This window comes from Oryzias latipes, chromosome 20 (assembly GCF_053564925.1).
Source record: "Oryzias latipes strain Hd-rR chromosome 20, Olatipes_Hd-rR_3.1".
In the NCBI taxonomy this organism is placed as follows: Eukaryota; Metazoa; Chordata; class Actinopteri; order Beloniformes; family Adrianichthyidae; genus Oryzias; species Oryzias latipes.
The window spans coordinates 7,252,740-7,275,396 of record NC_136256.1 but is presented as its reverse complement, the minus strand read 5'-3'; the positions used below and the strand labels follow the sequence as shown (position 1 = coordinate 7,275,396).

Below are 22,657 nucleotides of genomic sequence, written 5' to 3'. Positions count from 1 at the left end.
TATTTCATTCAATCACACAAACTATTAGTGCAAAGGTGAGCTAACACCTGTGCTCAATTGAGTGTTTTTGTTCTTCTAAAATGGATGGTGGAATGTTTAAAGGAGGGAGAGTGCCCAGCCACCTCCACACCAAGTCCCCCGCCACAACAGCAGCGGCAGCCAGAACCCCCCAATGCCACACGTCAGCAGGCAGAGAACAACCGTTCCCCGGGCGTTCACATCCGCCACCCAGGCCAGGGCCAGCAGGACCGCCACGGGGCCCCCAGAGCCAGAGAGCAGGGAGCCAAGGGGGGACAGAGAGCGCAGCCCCGGCCCAACCCGGAGAGCAGCCTCCCTGCCGCGCCGGGAGGGCCCCGAGAAGGGTGCCCACAGCCCCAGACGAGCACTTCATCACCACCCAGGAGTTCTGGGCTTCCCCCCACCCCAACCCCGGGTATGAACCAGGACCCCCAAGGGAGACCCGCCCTGCGCTTTAGACAGCAACCCACCCGGCCCATGGTTGGTCCAGGAGAAAGCAAGGCAGGGGCCAGCCATCCCTGCCCAGGAGGAGGACACCCCGGGGAAGAGGGGGTCCACAAGAGATGTTGTAAACGTGGTCCGACCAGGCTCGCCCACAGTTGGAACTTTGGCGAGGCCAAGCGCTAAGGAGCAAAGACCAGAACCCACACCACAGGGACACAGACACCCCCGGCTCAGGTGTGATGTGATCCCCGGATTCTGGCCTTGCCAGAAAGCTCAGGGATCCCTCTCCCGGTGTGGAGAGAGGACTGCCGGGCCCAGGAAACCACCACCAGGGATGGGGTAGGGGACAGATGGTCCAAGGTCCCACCTTCCTGGCGAAATGTGTGTGTGTTTGTGAGGGTGTGTGTGAGCATGTGTGTGTGTTTATGTTGGAATGCATATTTTAAGGAGTGAAGGGTGTGTGTAATAAGGGGGTGCAGTTAAAATTGGCGGGTAGGGCACTGAGGGGACATCTCCTGATTTCTCACAGTGATGTCGCATCAACCTCCCCACCAAGGGGCTCTAAATGTGTAAGGTGCGGTTAAATTGGCGGGTAGGGCGCTAAGAGGACATCTGCTGCTTGCTGGCAGTGATGTCCAAACAGCCCACCTACCAAGGGCCCTACATGTCTAGGGTACAAATAAAACCGAGAGAGGGGGGGGGGCATTCCATACGGCAACAATGGAAGGGGGACCACTCCCAAGCAGCTCCTCCCCCCAAGGTGCATCGCAGGCTAAACCCCCCACCCCCTGACCCTAATATGAGATTATATGAGGAAGGAGGGAATTTGGGGACAGCTGGTAGACTGTCCCCCGGTGGTCAAACAGCCGTCCCCCAGCCCCCCAGGTCCCCTCAACCCAGGCGTTCCATCCCCCGAGGCGCCGACAACCCAGGCCATGAACCACCCACCCTACACAGATAGAGAGGAGCCAGAAATATATGCTGATATCACGACTCTGGAGGCCAGAAATAAATAAATATATATATATATATATATATATATATATATATATATATATTTTATCAATATATTTATTTATCAAAAATATAAATTCCTTATATATATATATATATATATATATATAGAAGGAATTTATATTTTTGATAATTTCATTAGGGTTGTCGGTCTTAAATTTTATTACATTGAAGATAAGTCATTTGCTGAAGTGTGTGCTTTTACATCCTTTGAACCTTGAAGAAGCTTCCTTAAGTTGCATATGTGAGAGGTTTCAGGAATCCAGCTCCAACCTCCAACCCCCTTCAGGAGAAAACAGTCTTTGATCTTCTAAGACCATCAGGAAGCATAACTGCAGATCTGACATGGACCAGAATTAAATTATCTCCAGGATAAGTGTGGTTTTCTCCTTCTCGACTTTTTTGAACATGCAACAAGGAAAGTAATCTCAAAGCGACAGATTATTTTCCAACATTTTTGGTGACCCCGACGTGATAGGTAGGGAAGGAACGCGGAATCGCAACGCGGATAAGAGGACCGATAGTGGTTTATTATGAGATTTCTGAGACTTTCGGCGAAAAGTCGGTGACGCTCCCCCCCACGTGCTTTACTTTCCTCGAGGCCTCACAAACAAAAGGTAAAGCAGGAACCTGTTCGTAAATTCTGCATTTTGATCAGGTTATTCTCTTAGTGAATAACTCAAATTGTGGGGAAGTGAAGTATGTGGTGGCATAGCGCACCTGTATAAGTTTTGTGGTTCATCCTCCTGAAACAGCAAATTGGACTTAGGAAATTTATGAAATTGAATCTGAGCAAATTGTGCAGGTTTTGTGTCTGTTCAGCCTGTCAAAATTGAATAAATAGCAAATTGGGAGCTTGTGATATTTGGATTAAAGCAAATTTAGAAGGTTTTGCGTCTGTTTTGGCCTGTACAAAATCCCGTACGAAAAACCGGTGTTACTAAAGCTTAAATTGTGGGATTTTTTTGCTTTTAGCACTTCTCCAAATTCTTTTTGTAGGACAGCAAGTCCTTAATGGTGAGTAAAAACAATTTGTCTTTGTTTCTTGATTAAGAGGGAAAGAAAAGCTGCCAGAATGCATGTAAGACAATATATTTTTCAAAAATTTTACTCCAGGTCCGTCATTTCGGACAAAGAAAATTTTAGGGATTTTTCCCTTTGCTGGCTTTCATAACTGATCAACTGACGGCATTGGAGACGGTGAAAAATGAACATGACTAATAAATTTCTAAATCTCTTTCCAAGCAGAAGAGCAATCCTATCCTGAGACCTCATAAATCTTTACGCAGAAAACCCCCCTCCGCTTCATGGGTGAGTGACAAAAGGCGCAGAAGTTTACCATCCTCCGCAGCTCACTACCTTCACAGGAGGGGGCCGTGTCAGGAGTGACTGACCCTCAGGTCAGCACTCCTAGTCAATTGAAGGCATGAATTTACACATGAAGAATGCAGTGGAGCGTCTGGCAGGTGATAAGAGTTGATTTTAACATGCATCTGATTCATCACTGCAGAGCACATTACAGGGCAGAGGGAGAAGTTGATCAACTGAAAAAACAATTATTTCTGGATAATAAAGGTGCTACAAATGAAAAGAAAGCAAATAACATGATGACTTTAACGTCAACACAGACTGGCAAAATTGAGTTTTTCAGGTGTTCACTTTCCTCCCTCAATAAAAATGTACAGGTTAATTTTGCCGTTCAACAACTGAGCAGAGAGGAGACGGCTCATGAAGATGCAGAGGTAATGTTTAAAACGCTCTCTGATGCTTCATGGTCCACAGGTTCAGTTGATGTTGGTTCATGCTTCACCGTCCCCCGGTGGTGATTCAGGTAATTACAGGAGCACAGGTTGTTAGATCTCAGTGCAGCTGAGTGAAGGATGCAGATGAAGGAAACTCAGTCTGGGCTGTGGAACTATGGTGTCATTGAATATTCGTATTCTTCATGGTTTACTTTTTTGAAACCGGTTTTAAAAGCAGATGGATCGCGTGGCATATGATTTAAGCTAATGTTAACTTGAGTTGACGACGTCACCATTACTATAAAACCTATCCGTCCCTGATCCATATCGCATGCTGTCAACTTTAACCCCACAAGGTGTGTTGTTCGTTGCTATTGCTTTAGCACACGTTTTCTTTTGCATTCCATTAAATAAAAATAGCAGACAATTGTTCGCATTATAGTACAGAGGGGTTCATAAAATCCTTCTGGCATTTTTAATTACTGTTTAAAGTCTCTCTGACAGAACATTATGCTATAAGAGGTTTGTGTTTTGCTAAATGTAGGTTGATGACATCTGCCTGCAATTAATGAAAGATCTTCTGTTGCAGCTGTATTATTTCTTCTTGTGACCTTGCCTTTTACAGGAGCGTGGACAGGACGCCTGTTTACCCTATCGATGCACCAAACGGTTTATTGTTTTTATGTTCTTGCTTTACATTTAACTCGTTTTATGTGTTTGTCCTGGAGCTTAGCCCCAGGCCAAGAGAGGGAGGTAGACAAAAGAGGTCTTAATGATTAAAAGAAGGACATTATTGTATTATAATCGTTTAAATGTATTTGTCTAGAAAGAATGTTTAAATGGGAACGCAGATTGACCATTTTTAAATGTTTAAAGCTTTGTGTGTCTGTTCATCTGATTTTCTCTTATCCACAGCAAGCATGAGTAGGTTCTACGACTGGGTCATTAGACGACAGCCCCTAATACACTTTTTTCTTTTTCTTGAATTTGTATCTTCCCCACTTGTGTTCTTCATAAAACAGCACGAGGGGAAGCAGACCTTTGAGAAGAGAAATGTGGTGGACCTTTTCCATCATATTTGCTCTTACCCGCGCATGCGTAAATTGATTCTTGTCTCGTTGTCTTTTGTGTTTTATTGTTTTTTATTTTTTAATTTCCTGACCCTAACACTAACAAAAACTTAGACCCACAGCAGAATCATCTTGGCAGAACAGTACCACAGCAGTGGACACCCCAAGTTCTTTTGCAGCCGTTCTGTTGTATCAGATGTGTCACATCTCTAATAACAGGCTTATTGAGAAGTCCATAGGAGGCCAGGTCCAAGCTTGCCAGAGCTTGTGGGACATGCAGAAGGAGGACGCGAGTGTTCGAGGCCCGGAATGACCTTTTTTAGACTTTGTTGCATTTTATAAAATTGCTTGCTGTTATGTTTGACAATTTTCTTTTTCCTTTTCATCTTCTGTGTAATTTTGTTCTGCTTTAACATTTCTCAATCCCCCCCCCCCCCCCCCTTAATTCCAGGTGTTCCTTTTCCTTACAGGAAGTGCTATTTTATTGTCTTTGTATCTTTTACTTTTTAGAATAATTTGAATTTGTATTTGTGCATTTTCTTTATTTACTATTTTATGTCTTGTTCTTTGTAAACGCCAATGTGCCAAAGATCCAATGAAGCATGAGTGTCCTTAGGGACGGTCGCCGATGGGGCTCGGGGCCTTAGCAAGCATTTTCCCTGTTCAACTGAATGTTTCTTAAAGATCATTAATGCAAGCTCCACAGGTTTTTCGCTGCTAAACTCATGAATGGATCATCAACACCTTTGAAATGCACATTGGTTCTGCTAAAGATTGTGAGGGCTTGAGACCACAGCTGTTTTGATTGTCTGATGTTATAATGTGTTTTTATTTTTTATGTGACCTCACTTCGTGAGGTCAAGAGAGGGAAGCTGAAGGAATTTATATTTTTGATAATTTCATTAGGGTTGTCAGTCTTAAATTTTATTACATTGAAGACAAGTCATTTGCTGAAGTGTGTGCTTTTACATCCTTTGAACCTTGAAGAAACTTCCTTAAGTTGCATATGTGAGAGGTTTCAGGAATGCAGCTCCAACCTCCAACCCCCTTCAGGAGAAAACAGTCTTTGATCTTCTAAGACCATCTGGAAGCTTAACTTCAGATCTGACATGGACCAGAATTAAATTATCTCCAGGATTCAATTCTAATCATGGGAAACCCTAAAGGTGCCAACTCGCATGAGAAGGACAAACAGTTGGGACTGACTGCCTGTGGAGAAGGATCCGGGCGACTGTGCTGGACCCCCATGGGGACACAGTTGGTGGTCGGACAGAGGTCCGTCTGTGAAATAACCCACCTGGACGTTTGAAGCAGGAAGCTAGGACCAAATGCTGTAATTCCAAATATGGACTGACGGAGGTAGGCAGGCTCCCTGCCAGCCAATCCGAGCGTCCAGAGGAGGAGTCTGGACGACATGCTGTGTTACGGAGGAGGAGGAGGCTGAAACCGAGATGTTAAAACAGCTGAACAGAGGAAATTCCCTTGTTCCCAACAGGCTGACACGTTAAGACGTTTGTAATTTGGCGCTGTGTAAGCTCTGAAACTTTGGGAACCCAGATGATCTGTTTTATTTTGTTTTACTCTGTTTTTAGAAATATTGTTAGGGAAATAAATTTGTTAAACTTAATCCGGTCGAAACCCATGGTTTTCTCCTTCTCGACTTTTTTGAACATGCAACAAGGAAAGTAATCTCAAAGCGACAGATTATTTTCCAACATTTTATATGCATATATATATATATATGCACTTCAATGGCATTTTAGTTGTTTTATTTTAAAATTCACTGTGGTAATGTATAGAAACAAAATTAGACAGAATGTGTCTCTGTCCAAATATTTATGGTCCTGAGTCTATATGTGTGTGTGTGTATATATATATATATATATATATATATATATATATATATATATATATATATATATATATATATATATATATATATATATATATATATATATATGTGTGTGTGTGGCTGTGTGTGTGTGTTTGTATATGTATATTACAGACCAAACGTTTGGACACATCTTCTAATTCAAAGAGTCTTCTTTATTTTCATGGTTATGAAAATCGTAGAGTCACACTGAAGGCATCAAAACCGTGAATTAACACATGTGGAATTATATACATAACAAATAAGTGTGAAACACCTGAAAATATGTCATATTGTAGGTTGTTCATAGTAGCTACCTTTTGATTAGATTACTGCTTTGCAAAGTTTTGGCATTCTCTTGATGAGCTTCAAGAGACAGTCACCTGAAATGTTTTTCACTTCACAGGTGTGCTCTGTCAGGTATAATATGTGTGATTTCTTGCCTTATAAATGGTATTGGGACCATCAGTTGTGTTGTGCAGGAGTCAGGTGGATAAACAGCTGATAGTCCTACTGAATCAGTGACGTGCAGTCAGGAGAGGCAGGTGAGGCTGTGCCTCACCTGTCATTATGGGAAGAAAAGAGAAAAAATAAATTCAATTATTATATTTAATCAGTAATTTGTGCTTTGCAGTCATTTTCCATTTAAATGTACCATTTTTGGGTGTTTTTTCTTTTCAAAATCGCTGAATTTCCGCATTTGCCGTTCAGATACTGAGAAGTGACGTGCGATGAGGCACCAGCATGCTGAGCCTCACCTTGGATTGCGCAATACCTATGCAGTCAGACGGTACTGCTGTCTCTCTGTATGTCGGTTCAATCACTTGTACTATATGAGCTCAGTTTACATAATTTAGCAGATGTATATGATGTACAGTGTTTGCTTTTATAAATAACTGTATGTGAGGGACGTGTTTCTTGTGCTGAGCGCTAAACGCCGGCGAAAAAGCCGCTGGGTGAGGCCAGTAGTTCTCGTGCCTCATGTTAGGGGGCGCCGGTGAGCCCTGAGATTATGACGCTAAAAACAATAGAAGAAGTGATAGCAAGCGGCAAGTCATTTTCTTCAGAAGGAGCGGCGTATGGACTTTATTTACAAGTAAAGGTAAGACGATAATAACGTTTGTGCTTTTTCTATGCTGCAGTTTGCATATGAAAAAAAAACATGTTGAAATAATATTTTAAACAAAACACGTTAACTGTTGTCAATCAAATGGTGAATAAGTTACTCAGTATGGTTCATATGTTTTTAAATCTGACTGATGACGTCAGTGCCTCACCATCCGTTAACCTCACAGCACGTCACTGTACTGAATAGACTGTTAGAATTTGTACTATGAAAAAAGAAAAAAAGCAGTACAGAAAAACGAGTGGCCATCATTACTTTAAGAAATGAAGGTCAGTCAGTCCAAAAAATTGGGAAAACTTTGAAAGTGTCCCCAAGTGCAGTCACAAAAATCATCAAGCGCTACACAAAGAAACTGGCTCACATGCAGCCCGCCCCAGGAAAGGAAGACCAAGAGTCACCTCTGCTGCGGAGGATAAGTTCATCCGAGTAACCAGCCTCAGAAATCGCAGGTTAACCGCAGCTCAGACTAGAGACCAGGTCAATAGCACACAGAGTTCTAGCAGCAGACGCATCTCTACAACAACTGTTAAAAGGAGACTGTGTTAATCAGGCCTTCATGGTAGAATATCCTCTAGGAAACCAATGCTAAAGAAAGGCAACAAGCAGAAGAGACTAGTTTGGGTTAAAGAACACAAGGGATGGATATTAGACCTGTGGATATCTGTGCTTTAGTCTTATGAGTCCAAATTTAAGATTTTTGGTTCCAACCACCGTGTCTTTGTGCGACGCAGAAAAGATGAGAGGATGAACTCTACATGCCTGGTTCCCACCGTAAAGCATGGAGGAGGAGGTGTGATGGTGTGGGGGAGCTTTGCTGGTGACACTGTTGGGGATTTAATCAAAATTTAAGGCATACTGAACCTGCATGGCTACCACAGCATCTTGCAGTAGCATGCTGTTCCATCCGGTTTACGTTTAGTTGGACCATCATTTATTTTTCAACAGGACAATGACCCCAAACACACCTCCAGGCTGTGTAAGGGCTATTTGACAAAGAAGGAGAGTGATGGGGTGCTGCGCCAGATGACCTGGCCTCCACAGTCACCGAACCTGAACCCAATCGAGATGGTTTGGGGTGAGCTGGACCGCAGAGTGATGGCAAAAGGGCCAACAAGTACTAAGCATCTCTGGGAACTCCTTCAAGACTGTTGGAAAACCATTTCAGGTGACTACCTCTTGAAGCTCATCAAGATAATGCCAAGCGTATGCAAAGCAGTTATCAAAGCAAAACGTAGCTACTTTGAAGAACCTACAATATGAAATATTTTCAGTTGTTTCACACTTTTCCGTTATGTATACAATTCCACATGTGTTAATTCATAGTTTTGATGCCTTCAGAGTGAATCTACAATTTTCATACTCATGAAAATCAAGAAAACTCTTTGAATGAGAAGGCGTGCCCAAGCTTTTGGTCTGTACTGTATGCGTGTGTGTGTACATACATATATATATAAAATCAAAACTATGTTTTTGTGGTCTTTAATGAACAGGAGGCTGAAATTACTTTAAAGAGAAGCCTCGCAATCTTACTTTCCTCCTAGATAGTCAATGTTCTGTATGGCCTGGATCAACTCCGACCCCTCCTGGTGCTTCCCCAGAGGAATCTCCAGTCGAGGTGTGTCGCTGTACTGGACAACACCTACCTGCAGAAAATGGGTTTTAAACCAGTGAAACAGACGTTTGATGATGTTCTCTGTGCTTTGTCTTATTCTAATCAGATGCAGGACATTTTTTTAGAAACCATTTAAAACAGGAAATAGAAAGAAAATAGTCAAACAGCACATTCTTTGTCAGTTTGGTTTGGATCATCTTGCCTGTGTGTAGTGTGGACTGATGTCAAACTGGCGGGTGATGTTGACTAGCCACTCCTTGGCTATGTCAAAGTCGGTATAGCCAACACTCCATGAACCATCCACGATGTAGACCAGGTCGTTCACGGCTGTACTGCATCCTACCCGCAAGTGGATGTGACTCAGTATTGTCATTTCAAATGTTTTAACCTCAATATAAGATAAGATAAGATAAGATAAGATATTCCTTTATTCGTCCCACGATGGGGAAATTTCCTTTTTGCGGCAGCATTACAGGGCAGAGAGAGAGCAATATATAAAAGAAACAAACTATGGAGTCAATATACTCACATATATACACAATATACACATACATTTCCAAAAAAAAATTGCACAGGATGACCATATATCGGTTATTGCACAGGATAAAAGAAATATGACAGAGCCGATGATTTTGGTTAACGTGGTTCACTGGGAGCAGTTAAGGTTGTACAGTCTAACGGCAGCAGGTAGAAACGACCTGCGGTGTCGCTCCTCCAGACACTTAGGATGTCTCAGTCTGACGCTGAAGGAGCTGCACAGAGAGGACACGGACTCATACATGGGGTGGGCGTTCTCACCCCATGTATGAGAACGCCCACCCCATGGCGTTCTCCATCATGGATGATAGCTTAGCTACCACCCTCCTCTCTCCCACCTCCTGCATTGAGTCCAAAGGCAGCCCCAGAACGGAGCTGGCCTTCTTCACAAGCTTCTCCAGCCGCTTCCTTTCTGCAGCCGAGATGCTGCTACACCAGCAGACCAATCCATAAAAGATGGCTGATGCCACTACAGAGTCATAAAAAGTCTTTAGGAGTGATCCCTGCACTCCAAAAGACCTCAGTCTCCTCAGCAGATAAAGTCTATTATTAAAGTCTAATATTGCATCACTAATTTCTTAGTATTGGACTAAACCCCTTACACTGGTATTAGAGACATTCCTACCTGCTCGGACATCGTCCTCATCTGAAGCCCCCACCGTACTAAGCAGCATCACACCACAGACAGACCTTTTTCTTTGGGTTGGGTTTGTTGTCATACTTTGCACTTTGACAAGTGACTATACGAAAATCCATTCCAGGCAGTCACAACAGCTGATGTTCTGAAGGTAATATTGTTCAACTCACTCATTACTAAGAAACCAGAAAAACGTTTTTTTTTTATAGATTTTTTTTCATCTGCATTTTACCTTACATGCGGTGCTTTAGGTATATAGGGCCAGATTTACTTAAATTCTATGGGCAAACTATATACAAACAAGCAAACTTATTTAATCCCTTCCCTATTATAATATACCTAACTTAACAATGATAAATGATTGCTATTTTATAAATTATAAACTGTAATGTTTCTATAAAAATGTACAAATAAAGGTTTTTCTTATGAATCTTCTGTTTGTGTATGAATTTATTGGAACCATAACACCTTTTTTACCATATGGGTGAGTTGAACAGGAGTTGCCAACATTATTTACAAGTGCAGAAATAACCCATGTAATGCAAGTGACTGAATATTTCAACAGGATACAAATAAATCATATAATGGACATTTAGTTGATTTAATACTTTTGATCTTAGGTTACTATCATTTGATGCATCTGTTATGGAAATACTCAAAATTAAAAGCAAATAACAAAATAATGAGAAAAAATGTGTCTAATTATACGTATTTCTTCAAATTTCACAGAAGAAAAAGGAGGCCGGGATAGGCTCCAGCAGCCCAGTGACCCCAAAAGGGACAAAACGGGTTCAGAAGATGAATAAAAAATAAGAAATAAATTCAAATTAGAAGGAAAAGGTATGTCAGTTATCTGCAGGTATTCTCAGATATGTACTATCGCAAATGTAAATAAGAAAAAACGACAAAACAGTTAAATTACTTTGTTACCATAGCTCCATTAAAAACGACAGATAAATAAATAAATGAGCTTAAAAATAATAACAAGAACTAGTGTCCAGTGTCTAAGAGGCAATGTAGAGTCTAGCATCTGATGGGAAGAAATCTCAGCAAAAGGACTTCTTTTCTGCAATGACGTGTTGCAGACTCCACAGGAAGGGATGTGAAGTGCCATTTCTGGATCCTCCAAAGCAATGACATCACTGTCAATCTGCACAAAAGAAAAATTACATTAGTTATAAAAAATAAATGAGTTTTATTTGATGTCACAGGGAACATTTAGGAAAAAAAACAAGTCCAGTAGTATTTCCAGAAGTGATAAATTGAGCTTCTTTCTTTCTTTGTGTGTGCAAACATTTGACATAAATGTACTTGTTCGCGATTTATATGCCCACTTAAACTGGACAAATTTGGTTAACCAGATGAATCCGAACGGACAAGAAAATGCAGCTGAGAGAAAATAGTAGACTACAAAAGAGTCAATCATCTGATTCTGCAGAACTACGTAAATAATGACGTAACGTTCAAGCTTCCCGGTGCTTCAAAAAACCCTGTCCAAGAAAAATAAAATAAAAAAACTCGCCCTGTAAAAAAAATAATAAACTTTGCCCTGTAAGGTTTGTAGCGATGCCGATAGCTTAATGTGGGTGCTAATGTGCTTTGAAAATAGTAAACACATTGCTGCGGTTCTCGGTTCCACGAAGGAAAAACGGCGGTTGCCGTGGATACGCAATGCTACTCTGAGGTGTCACGTGAGCAATTGCATCTTGTTCAAAGAAGTGAGAAACTGCTTACATGATGTGCACAAGTGACATCATGATGTGAAGATTGAACAAATAGTTTTGGGAATTTCATTCTGATGTGAGAATTGTACTAAAGCGACTGAGAAAAACTGTAAGACCAACCTACGATCACGTTTAACGGATGGAGACTTAATCTATTTTAAGGTTCTTTATTCTGGTTACTGCAGACCATAACCAATGCCGCACAACATATTCAGCAACTTCTCAATCTCTCCCTACAAGAGCGCTCCCCCAACTTTTTATTCCCCAGCACCTGTACCAGACCTCTTATTTCACTTATTCGGCCCACAGCTGAACCCCCATTGGTCCAAACTCCCCAACAACAGGCTGAGTGACAGAACTGAGAGCCAACCAGCATCTTTGCTGCGTTCAAAGAATTCCGGAACTTAGAATAAGACCCAGCAGCCACCCATTCCACCACAGTCCGCTACAATAACAATGTTAATAAAAATAATCCACAGACTTTTTGTACTTTAAAAGTGAAATTAAAAATGTGGAAATTACATAAAATGCACACATGCACACACAAAATGCACACACAAAATGCACACTTGTATTTTTGGTTTTAAACATACTGTATGGCTCTCACGAAATTACATTTTAAAATATGTGGTGTTTATGGCTCTCTTGGCCAAACAGGGTTCCCTACCCCTGGGGGGTATTCCAGGAAGCATGTTTAAACTAGCCTAAGTTTAAGCCTGAACTCTGGCTGAAATCCGCCTGAACTTGCTTACTCTGGGTATGTCTGTTCCAAAAGACCGGATATGAGTTTGCGTAATTACACTCGACTTAGTAACCCTGGGTTAATGCACGTGCACAGAAGGTACATGAAGACGTTCTCAATTGATCCCCAATTTCCGGAGTCACCATGGAAACGCGTGGAGAACCAAAGAGAGCGCAATACTTTAGTGAGACGGAGTCTGAGATTTTAATGACGGCGTAGGAAGATTATACGTCCATCAAAAAAGTAACACGGCTGCATCATCAAAAGAAAGAGTTTCTGCTTGTAGTAGAAGAACAGACAAAGTAAACGCACAAGTTTCTGATCTTATTTCCATTTTCCTTGTGACGCATATTTATAAAACTTATCTAATTTTGCCACCTTAAATGAAATACTTCTATTGGTAACAAATAATTGAGTTAAATTTAATCAACCTAATTTCTTACGTCTATAAAACTCAATAATTGTTTATACAACTCAAATGTATGTATTTATCTAACTAAATGTCATATTACTCTAATTCAATTATTATTTTTTCCATGTTAATTAATTACATTTCTTGATCTCTCATATGTCTAAGTATGAGCCGACAGATATGCTCATTTTTATAACAATAAAAAGGACGGGGAAAAAATGCACATTGCGCATAAATTCATTAAAGAACTCTCCATCATTGCCATTACAGTAGTATTTGGTAGGGGTGGTATATAAACTCATCATCCTCTCCTTCACTCTTACTCATGGTGCAGAGACATAAGCACAGTAGGACAAAATAACTCAGCAAAACATGGCAAAACACAGTAAAACAGCTAAACAACTAAACACATTTGGTCAAAAAGCCACACTTAAACCAAAATCCGTCCAGACAGGCAAAGGAAATGGTATCCCACAATCCCTTGCGGTGCCGCCCTAACAGCAGCACCAAAGTTACACCTACTTAATTGAATTAATTTGAATGAAAGTAAAATAACTGTCTGAAAACTGCGTGTTATTTTCAAACTGACTTAACAAACAAATGATTTATCTTAACTGAAGCAAATAACTAAGTTAGATCAAAGTAAAAAAGTTTCTCTTTCCAACATCCATATGTGGTCTTATCACCCTCTCACGGTGGAAAAAGTATTATCTGAGCTTCTTCATCCACTAAGTCATCTTTAAATGGACACGCCATGCTGCTTCACCTCTCTGTAAACAAACTAACCTTCAACTAAACCTGCTCCAGACCAGGTTATGTTCAGAGCATGAGTTGCCATGGCAACTTGACCTACCCTGAAACATACCTCCATTTCTGGAACCGAAAACTGAGGTTATCAACTTCCTTAGCCTCAAACTTACCGTGGGAGCTAGCATAACCTGCTTCCTGGAATACCCCCCTGATGTAGAGTGTTGATTCTGGAAGAAATAAACAACTCATAAGGATTCATTCATCTTGACTTACAACTGTTGGGCTAGTTTTCAGTTCTGCCTTTAAATATGATAAATCCCAATTTAAGTATTTGTTTTTCTTGATAAGACTATTCATGCTTAATCTGAAATGCACTTTATAAAGAAGTATACCAAGAAGTATACCACTGTGTGTATGAATGACTACAAAATGAGATAAAAATAAAATAAATGATCATTTATTTTTATTTTTTGCAATAATTACAGTATTTGCTGCTCCATCAAAACAGAACTTTGAGGAAATGTTGGATTTTGTGGCTTCAACCGAGGGCAGTGTTGGTTCAGCCTTCAGCCACTGAAGGCTGCGGCATTATCCAATCTGGATCTGCTGTCAATTCTTATTGCTGATTACCTGGAATCAGGTATATTCGGTCAATCAGAATGAGGAGACACCTGAGTCAGCAAGTCAGTAGAAAGCAGTGCTATGAGAACAGTAAAACAGGCAGGCTGGTCAGACTTCAAGGGCTGGGCAGCCCTAATTTAATGCAATCCATTTTCAAATAAGCTTGATTCTTTTTTTTTATCCCTACAAAATTTAAATTGTTTTTCACTTTGTTAAAATCATTAGACATGAATAAAATCGGCAACATGTTAAACTTGTCAAACATTTCTAATGCTTTCAATATGGAGTGTCATTTTCATCTTAACCAAACCCCATAAAAATACAGGAATTAATTGCAAAAAAGAAGTTAGTATAGCAACAATGCAAAGAAAACACAACTTGAATTACATGAAACTGTTCAAATGAGTCCTTTAACCTAATGTTTAACTGACAAAGTAAAGCCCAGTGAAAATTTCAAATATAAATGCAAATGTATGAAAAGGTTTGTGCAAATTAAGTAAAAATTAAACATCTGCTGCTTTGAATTTTAGAAACCAAACAGAATCTACTGGATATGTTACATATCAATATGTAAATAGTCTTAAATTTGAGGAAATTCAAATTTCTTATATTTTTTGGTTTGCAAAGTAAGAAAAAAAAGCGTTCAAGCCAGGAGGAGAAGTTTGTTCCATCAGGCTGAACAGTCAGTTCTTGTGTGGATTTTACATGTCAGTGAAATGCTTGGCTGTCCTCTGCTCTTATGGCTTTACAGAGGCAAAGCCGCATGGTGCTCGTTGTTTATATTAGCTTCATTAGCTTCACCTTTTTCACATGTGGTGCAATTATTCCTGGTTTTAGTCTTTCTTCTCTTTTCTTTAATTTTTCTCATCTTGTATTTGTTTTTGGTGCTCTTTGCTCTCTAAATTAAGAAGTGAAATATTTGAGAAATCCTTCAAATCACGTGACCACATGGTTTTAAATTTAATTTCCTTATTAAAGCCAAGAGCAACGTTATATGGCCCACAGGCGCTACCCATCCTTGCCCCCTTTTAAATCGCCCCCGCTAGCTTAGCCGATGCAACATGCCCCTCGCTCTCCTTCGTGTGCCCCTGCCACCCTGGTCATGCTGCACAAGACAAACTCATTTAAAAAAAACACACTTTATCTTGGTTTTATCTCCATGGCAACATTTTTTTTTTTACCTGGGGCGACGAACAGGTCAATATCATTTTAGAAGAATCGGAAAAGGTAAATTTTTGGATTTCCTTGGCAATGGAGTTAATCACGCCCACATTTCTAGTATGTTTACATTGTGTCGTTAACAGTCAAAAACTTATGTATTACATTTTCACAATAAACTGGTAAAAGATATGCAAGCAACAGGGAAACGTCATTTTTGCGAGTTTGCCACGTTAACGCCGTTCAAAATCTACAAACTTAAAAACCAAAATTCTTTCCCAAATAGCTTCCCAATAGTGCTCGATGAGTTACGAGACGACAGATCAAAATCCCAAGAAAGAGTTTGAATCTGTTGGAGGTACTAAAGGTGTATTTAAAAAAAAGATTCAAGGTCCCCCTGAGGGAAAAGGGTAATGGAACTTAACTTAATCTTGTGGCGTGTGTGTTAAATTTTGATCATGAGGAAATTTATATCATGAGGATCGCTCGATATTGTGAAAAAAGCCAAATTGCACACTTTGGCACAAAATGACCATCAAGCTAGAGGTCCTGCGGCCATCCCGTAATAATTTCAAAGATTTCACACGTGTCGGGGATGTCATGTGAACTTTTCTTTTTTTTTGAAGGTCAAAACAGATGTTGGCCTAATTTATATTTTGATGGTTTTGCCTGCTGTTATGTCATCACTTTGCGAATTTTGGTAAATGTTGGAGTATGTGGTTGGGTGAAATTGATGTTCAAAGGCGCAGTAAAAAAAAACAGAATTGCGAAAATAATCAGCTCCTTGCAGTCCAGGACTTCTGCGGGACAGAATAACGCATTGATTTAATTGTTATTTGTTAGGAAAAAAAATTTTTAATTTTCTTTTTATTGGGATTTGTTAGGTTTTCTGTGGAGACAGCTGTCATGAACAGCAGACATATCTGTGCATTGAATAAACAGCTGTATTTGAACAATACATGATCTTTGAATGTATTAAAATGTTCCACACTTGCCTTCTCATCTGTTTCTGCTAATTTTCCACAACCTGCAATTTATCCAGCCTCTAAACGGATGCAGAGAGAATGTTCTTTATGTTCAGTGAGTTCAAGGTTCCCCTTTCCTCAGACGCTATCTGTGATTCAGTCATGGTTGCAAGCAATTCCTTTTTTTAATAATTTTTTTTTTAATCTTCTGCTGTGTGGCAAATTCAGAGAGGGTTCCTGTGTCCTTTTCTGGAATGAAGCATGTGGTGGCTTATAGAGGATGCCTCCACACTCCCACCCCTCCTCCTCCAAGTCAGGAGGAGGACCTCTGCTCGCCGGACCATGCCTCCTCATTTCATGTAGCCCTAGTCTCTAGCTGCCAGCCGCTGACAGAGAAAGGTAAGCTCTCGTTTCTTTGCTGCATGGCTGTTCTGTAATGAGATCCTACTAAAAAGTTTGTGGCAGTTTGTCACTGCTGTTGTTGTTGTATTTAGTGTCATTTTGTAAATGGATGTAATATTGGTATGGATCTGTTGGCTCCTGCTGACCAGCCTTTGGGACAACGAGAAAACATGCTAAGTATACAGCATGAGCAAAGCTCTGCGATTATGGTTTACAGAAGGCTTTTTTGGGATTTCTTCAATTGTTTTGGCACTAGCTGAGTCTGTTCCCTGAAATACCCTAAAGTTACTGTGCATGCTGGAGCAGAATGGATTGGAAGTAATGTGGAAAGGTGTGTGCATGAGGTGTTTTTTATTTTTATTTTAATTCAGGTTATTTGTTCAGAGAAGGACTTAAAAATTGTCAATTTAGAAGTGTTAGTGGACATGTGCTCCTCAATGATGTTACCTGCTTTGATTAAAAACAGGAGAATTTAAGTAAACAATTAATCATCCTGAGAACAGATGTGTTTCCTTGATGATTCACCTGAAGCGCATGTGTCATTCTTTACTGGATGTCATAAAAGTGTCAGTAGATTAAACAACAGATTGCTTAGCTCTGTGGAATCGGGACTTTCCTTAACATGTGTTCAAGGCTGGGTCTGCCGGGGACCGAATCCTGTCAGAAATGTTGTAGAAACAAGGTACTGTGTTCTGTGGCTTTCTTTAAAGACCCACTCCTATGAAAATGATGTTTTAGCGTGTTCTTGTGGCATTTTCTGATGATGATGCAGGACATAAAGAAAGAGAATTAGGATCCAATTAGCTTTTCTTCTTTATACAAATCATTGTAAATCAGGAGCAGAAAAAAAAACTTTTTACAGTTTTTCTCAGTCGCTTTAGTGCAATTCTCACATCAGAATGAAATTCCCAAAACTATTTGTTCAATCTTCACATCATGATGTCACTTGTGCACATCATATAAGCAGTTTCTCACTTCTTTGAACAAGTTGCAATTGCTTTGGTACATCCATGCAAATGATTATGTACAATTCTCTGCTCTTTGCTACATTATCAATTGTTTATGTCATGTTGATCAAAATGTCTTATATAGTTCACTGTGCAATAGTCTTACTCCTCAAAACACCTAGTCATTAGTTCATCGTATAAGTTATTAACTGCAAAATGGTTGACCAAAAAAAAAGGCAGTAGAAAAACAAAAACATAGTCTTACTCCTCAAAACACCTAGTCATTAGTTCATCGTATAAGTTATTAACTGCAAAATGGTTGACCAAAAAAAAAGGCAGTAGAAAAACAAAAACATTCATAAAGTTTAATTCTGTTGTGAGAAATGCACTAAAGCTACTGAGAAAAACTGTAAGCACTGTAGCTGAATTTGAAAGATGGTGCTTATCAGATGACTTTTATCCTCAATAGATTTTATTTTTTTATAAAGTTCTTGAAATGTGAGTTGTACTTTGTTATTCTCTCATAATGTTAAAGTAAAGTTACATTAGCTATCACACACCTGTGTGAAATTTGTTCTCTGCATTGGATCCCATTTTTAGAGTCTTTGGTATGACTCTGCCTGGATTTGAACTCACAACCTTCCAGTCACAAGCCAGTCTGCATCTCTAAAAATGCATCATGTTCTTCCAAATGTGTCAAAATCTCTGTCAAGGTTTCACAACTTTCCTTCCAACAATCATCCGTATGTGTTGATGCCTTAAAAAAGGCAGTAGAAAAACAAAAACATTCATAATCAACCACTGTATGAGAACAAAACCACAGCTTTAAAAACTCTGAGAAGTATTTTGTCAGACTGTTGGAATTAGGAACCCAAAGTTCTTTGATGCCCAATTTCTCAGTGGTTAGCTCAGTTATGGTTATGGAGTGTCTGCCCTGATACCAGCAGGTCATGGGCTCAAAGCCCCCAAATGTATGACACCAAAGACTCTAAAACTGGGACTTGATGTCCTCCTGCTTGACACAACCAGATGGATCTTTGACTGCTGTCCCGGGGGATGGGTAAAATCTTGAGAACAAAAACTTCACACATGTGTGACAACTGATGGGAATTTAGCTTTACCATGACTTAGTTTTATGTGGAAATTTCCACTTTTTCCTTTGGGGTTATTCACAGTTTTGTGTGTTGCAGACGGCAGTGCTGCCTCTATAAATTATTAGCCAGAGCATTTTTAACAGTAAGATGAAGCTGGGTGGTGTTATAGGAATGGAAGTCACTGTCATGAATCCTGAGAAGAATGCAGTACTAAAGGATGTACTAAGAGAACCTTTGTGCTTTTCTCCAACATTAATAGAGACCTCAATTTTGCATATGACTAAACTGAGATCTACTACATAAAAATCCAAGTTCATATAAGTATTCAGCACAACTTTTTTAACTGTGGAGAAGACATGTTTGGTCTAAAGCTTCGGGCAAACTGTGGATGTGTAATGCATTCAAGAACACACTAAATGTGCATTCTTGAACGCCTAGAAGTAGAAAAGGGCTTCTTCTGCTTTGTCTTTTTCTACTGTTTACTAGCTCATGTCCACTACCTACAGCTGGAAGAGGATTGGCGTGAAATGTTGAAGCAGTGCAAATCTGGTGAATTTCGCTCCAGGTTTTTTCTTTCACAGATCAATTTTGATACATGAAAGACTTAGTGTAATTTAATTCAGGCCCGGCACAAACCGCAATTATTAATTTCTGCTCCATGATCAATTTTCAAATGGTTGGCACTTCCGTAAATTAAAAGGGACGCCATTCATATATCACAACCAAATTCAAGTCCCCTATTGGTCAAAATTTTGCCTGGTTTAGCTTGCACAACTCAATGGCTGCAGGTTTTAAAACGTGAGGTTGATTTGTCATTGAACCACATCCCTGTTCCATACACACATACAGTACATAGATTGAGGATAAAATGTCAGAGACAGTTTGGCTGACACTGGAATTGCTTTTAAAATTGGACGAAAATGTCACAGTAACGTAGCATAAGAATGCTGAAATAAAGATACAAAAAGCCCCTGTGCTTAAGCCACAATTACTTCTGGATAAAAACATCTCAAATTTGCTGACATGATTTGTGCTCTAAAGTCCCACACTGATCATAGTAAAAGTGTTCCCAGTGGTATTTTATTGTGATTACGATGTTTGTATGGCAAACAAACAACAAGAAACTGTTGTTTCTGCAGAGCGTCAGAAATTCACCAGAGTTGTAAGTGGAAGTTAGTACAGTTAGCCTGCCTTCATTTCCCATCATCCCCAGCTCGGCGGGGGGACATAAAGACGTACACTGATCTATTTGTCTAGTACAAGTGGATGCATCAGAATGGAGGGGAGCAGGAGGCATGTGGCCCGCTGGCTATAGCATATATGTCACTGTGACAGGGTTTTTCCAACAACATTTTTTGTCTGCTTCTGATTCACAACAATTTGAAGAAATAAATACCCAGAAATCTCTTACCCCAGCCCAGGTGGAGGAGTTTAAATACCTTGGGGTTTTGTTCACGAGTGAGGGAAGATCTAAGCCTGAGATTAACAGGTGGATCGGGGCAGCATCCGTAGTATGCAGCTGCTGTACCATTGTGGTAAAGAGAGAGCTGAGCCTAAAAGCAAAGCTCTTAATTTACCGGTCGATCTTCGTTCCAAAACTCACATATGGTCATGGGCTCTGGGCCATGACTAAAAGAACGAGGTCCCGAATACAAGCGGCTTAAATGAGCTTCCTCTGTAGGGTGGGTTGGGCGCTCCATTAAAGATAGGGTGAGTAGCTCAATCACTCGCGGAGAGTTCCGAGTAGAACCGCTTCTCCTCCACATCGAAAGGAACCAGTTGAAGTGGCTCTGGCATCTAGTCCGGATGCCTCCTGGACGTATCCCTGGGGTGGTGTTCTGGGCATGTCCCACTGGGCAAAAGCCCTGGGGAAGAATCAGGACACGCAGGAGAGACCACGTCTCTCGGCTGGCCTGGGAACACCTCGGGGTCCCCCCAGAGGAGCTGGAGGAAGTGGCCGGGGTGAGGGAAGTTTGGGCATCTTTGCTTAGACTGCTCCCCCCGTGATATGGTCCCAGATAAGCGGAGGAAGATGGATGGATGGAAATACCCAGAAATGCAATTTTAATCTTAATTTTGTTTATATCTTTATATATGATGTCGTCCATCATTTAAAAAATGCTGCAAGATAAGCAATATTTTCTACAATTTATTTTTCTACACATACCAACTTTGACTTGTTTTATTTTTGCAAGCAGCATTTATCTTTGAAAATAAAATCCACCCTGTGTCAAATAAGATCGTCCTTTAAGACTACTTATCGACTACAAAACAGACTAAAAACATAATGTTTGGGATTCTTGTCATTACGTCATTGGAATTACAGATACGGGGAATTTAGTGGCTGTCACTCTGACACAATCTCACAGGGCTTGCCAGCACAATACGGGTTCTAACGTTAGAAACTTAATGAGGCTTCTTTCATTCAACAGTGGATTAACGTCTGTTATATTCAAAAAATGCCGTTTTCATGAATGTCATATGAATTAACTTTGTTGCACATATCCACCCCGTCTTAAAGTCTGGGTTGTGAAAAGACTGTGTCAAACTTTAACCCGGATCGCGTTTACATAAACAAGGCAGCACACGGAACAGCTAACTTACTAGCTAGTTAGCATAGCATCAGTGTTTAAACAAATCCCCGTCTCCAAATCAATACTTTTTATTAAACTTTATGTGCTGCTGTAAATCCGGCATGTTTTTCCCCTTAGTTCCTTATGAATCATGTCAAGAACCTACATTGGCTAATCTAGCTTGAACCGACACGCTAGCTTAAACTTCACTCACACTCATAGGGCAGGCAGACACAATTTGAGTCGAAAGACGGCTAGTTTCGAGGCCCCTGGTTGGTTGTAGTTACTCGTGTTGTGTGAAGAGCTGGTATGCCAAGTATAAAACTTGACAAAACCATCATAAGTTCTCCCCCGCTTTCATAAAAAATATGACCGCACAGGCTAAGCTAAGCTAATTTGCGGTGGGGGTACTCTGCAAACGACTCGGCTGAAGTGTTCATAAAGCATTCACACATGTTACTTGGCTAAGGAGAACGCTTCAACTTAGTATTCAATAACATTACAGGACGTACAACGAGGGAATAATAATCAAATAAGTGCATTACTTACGGGCTGAGACTGATCCCGTTCGGAAGACCTCTCCGCCATGTTTGCCGCCCGCATCCTCCCAACTGCTGTGCTGAACAGCTCCCTCCCTCGTCAGTTGAGAGTGAAGAGTGTAATGGGCCATTCGATTGGCTAAAAGCGAACCCGCCTGCTTTGCCGATGAGTTTGATTGACAGATTCACTAGCCAATGGTGACATTAGTCAGCCTGCTCCGTCAGATGAGTCTCAATATTCACCGTAGAAAAATCTCTCACACACACGGGGAGATTCACAAACGACAACTGGATTTTGAATGCACATTCTGCAATTCGAATGATCTGTGAGTTCACACCACATGTGTAACTAAAAATCACGTTTGTGAAGCACTTACTGTGCATTTCTGATACATTTATTGTGAATTTCTAAAATGTTTTTGTGAAAAACAGTGTGCACATTTGTGAGAAACACTTATTGTGCATTTGTAAAACATTTAGTGTGCATTTGTGAAACACAATGTGTGTGTTTGTGAAACACAGGGTGTGTATTTCCGAATTTATTTTTCGCGTTTGCATAAAATGACATTTGTGAATCGGAGCGTGTGTATTTGTAAAACCGGTTGTGTGCATTTCTGATTATTGAGACTGAAATAACTCCATAAAACTAGTCCTGAACCG

The 22,657-nt window shown here is 40.4% G+C and overlaps 1 long non-coding RNA gene across 1 annotated transcript; it reads right to left on the bottom strand.

The window, feature by feature from the left end:
- Window positions 1–11,083: 11,083 nt before the first annotated feature.
- Window positions 11,084–22,146, bottom strand: LOC144988176 (uncharacterized). Its single transcript, XR_013652010.1, has 3 exons — window positions 22,008–22,146; window positions 13,869–13,925; window positions 11,084–11,220 (listed from the first exon to the last, which is right to left on the bottom strand). It is a non-coding gene; the product is annotated as an uncharacterized LOC144988176 (long non-coding RNA).
- Between the last annotated feature and the right edge of the window lie 511 nt (window positions 22,147–22,657).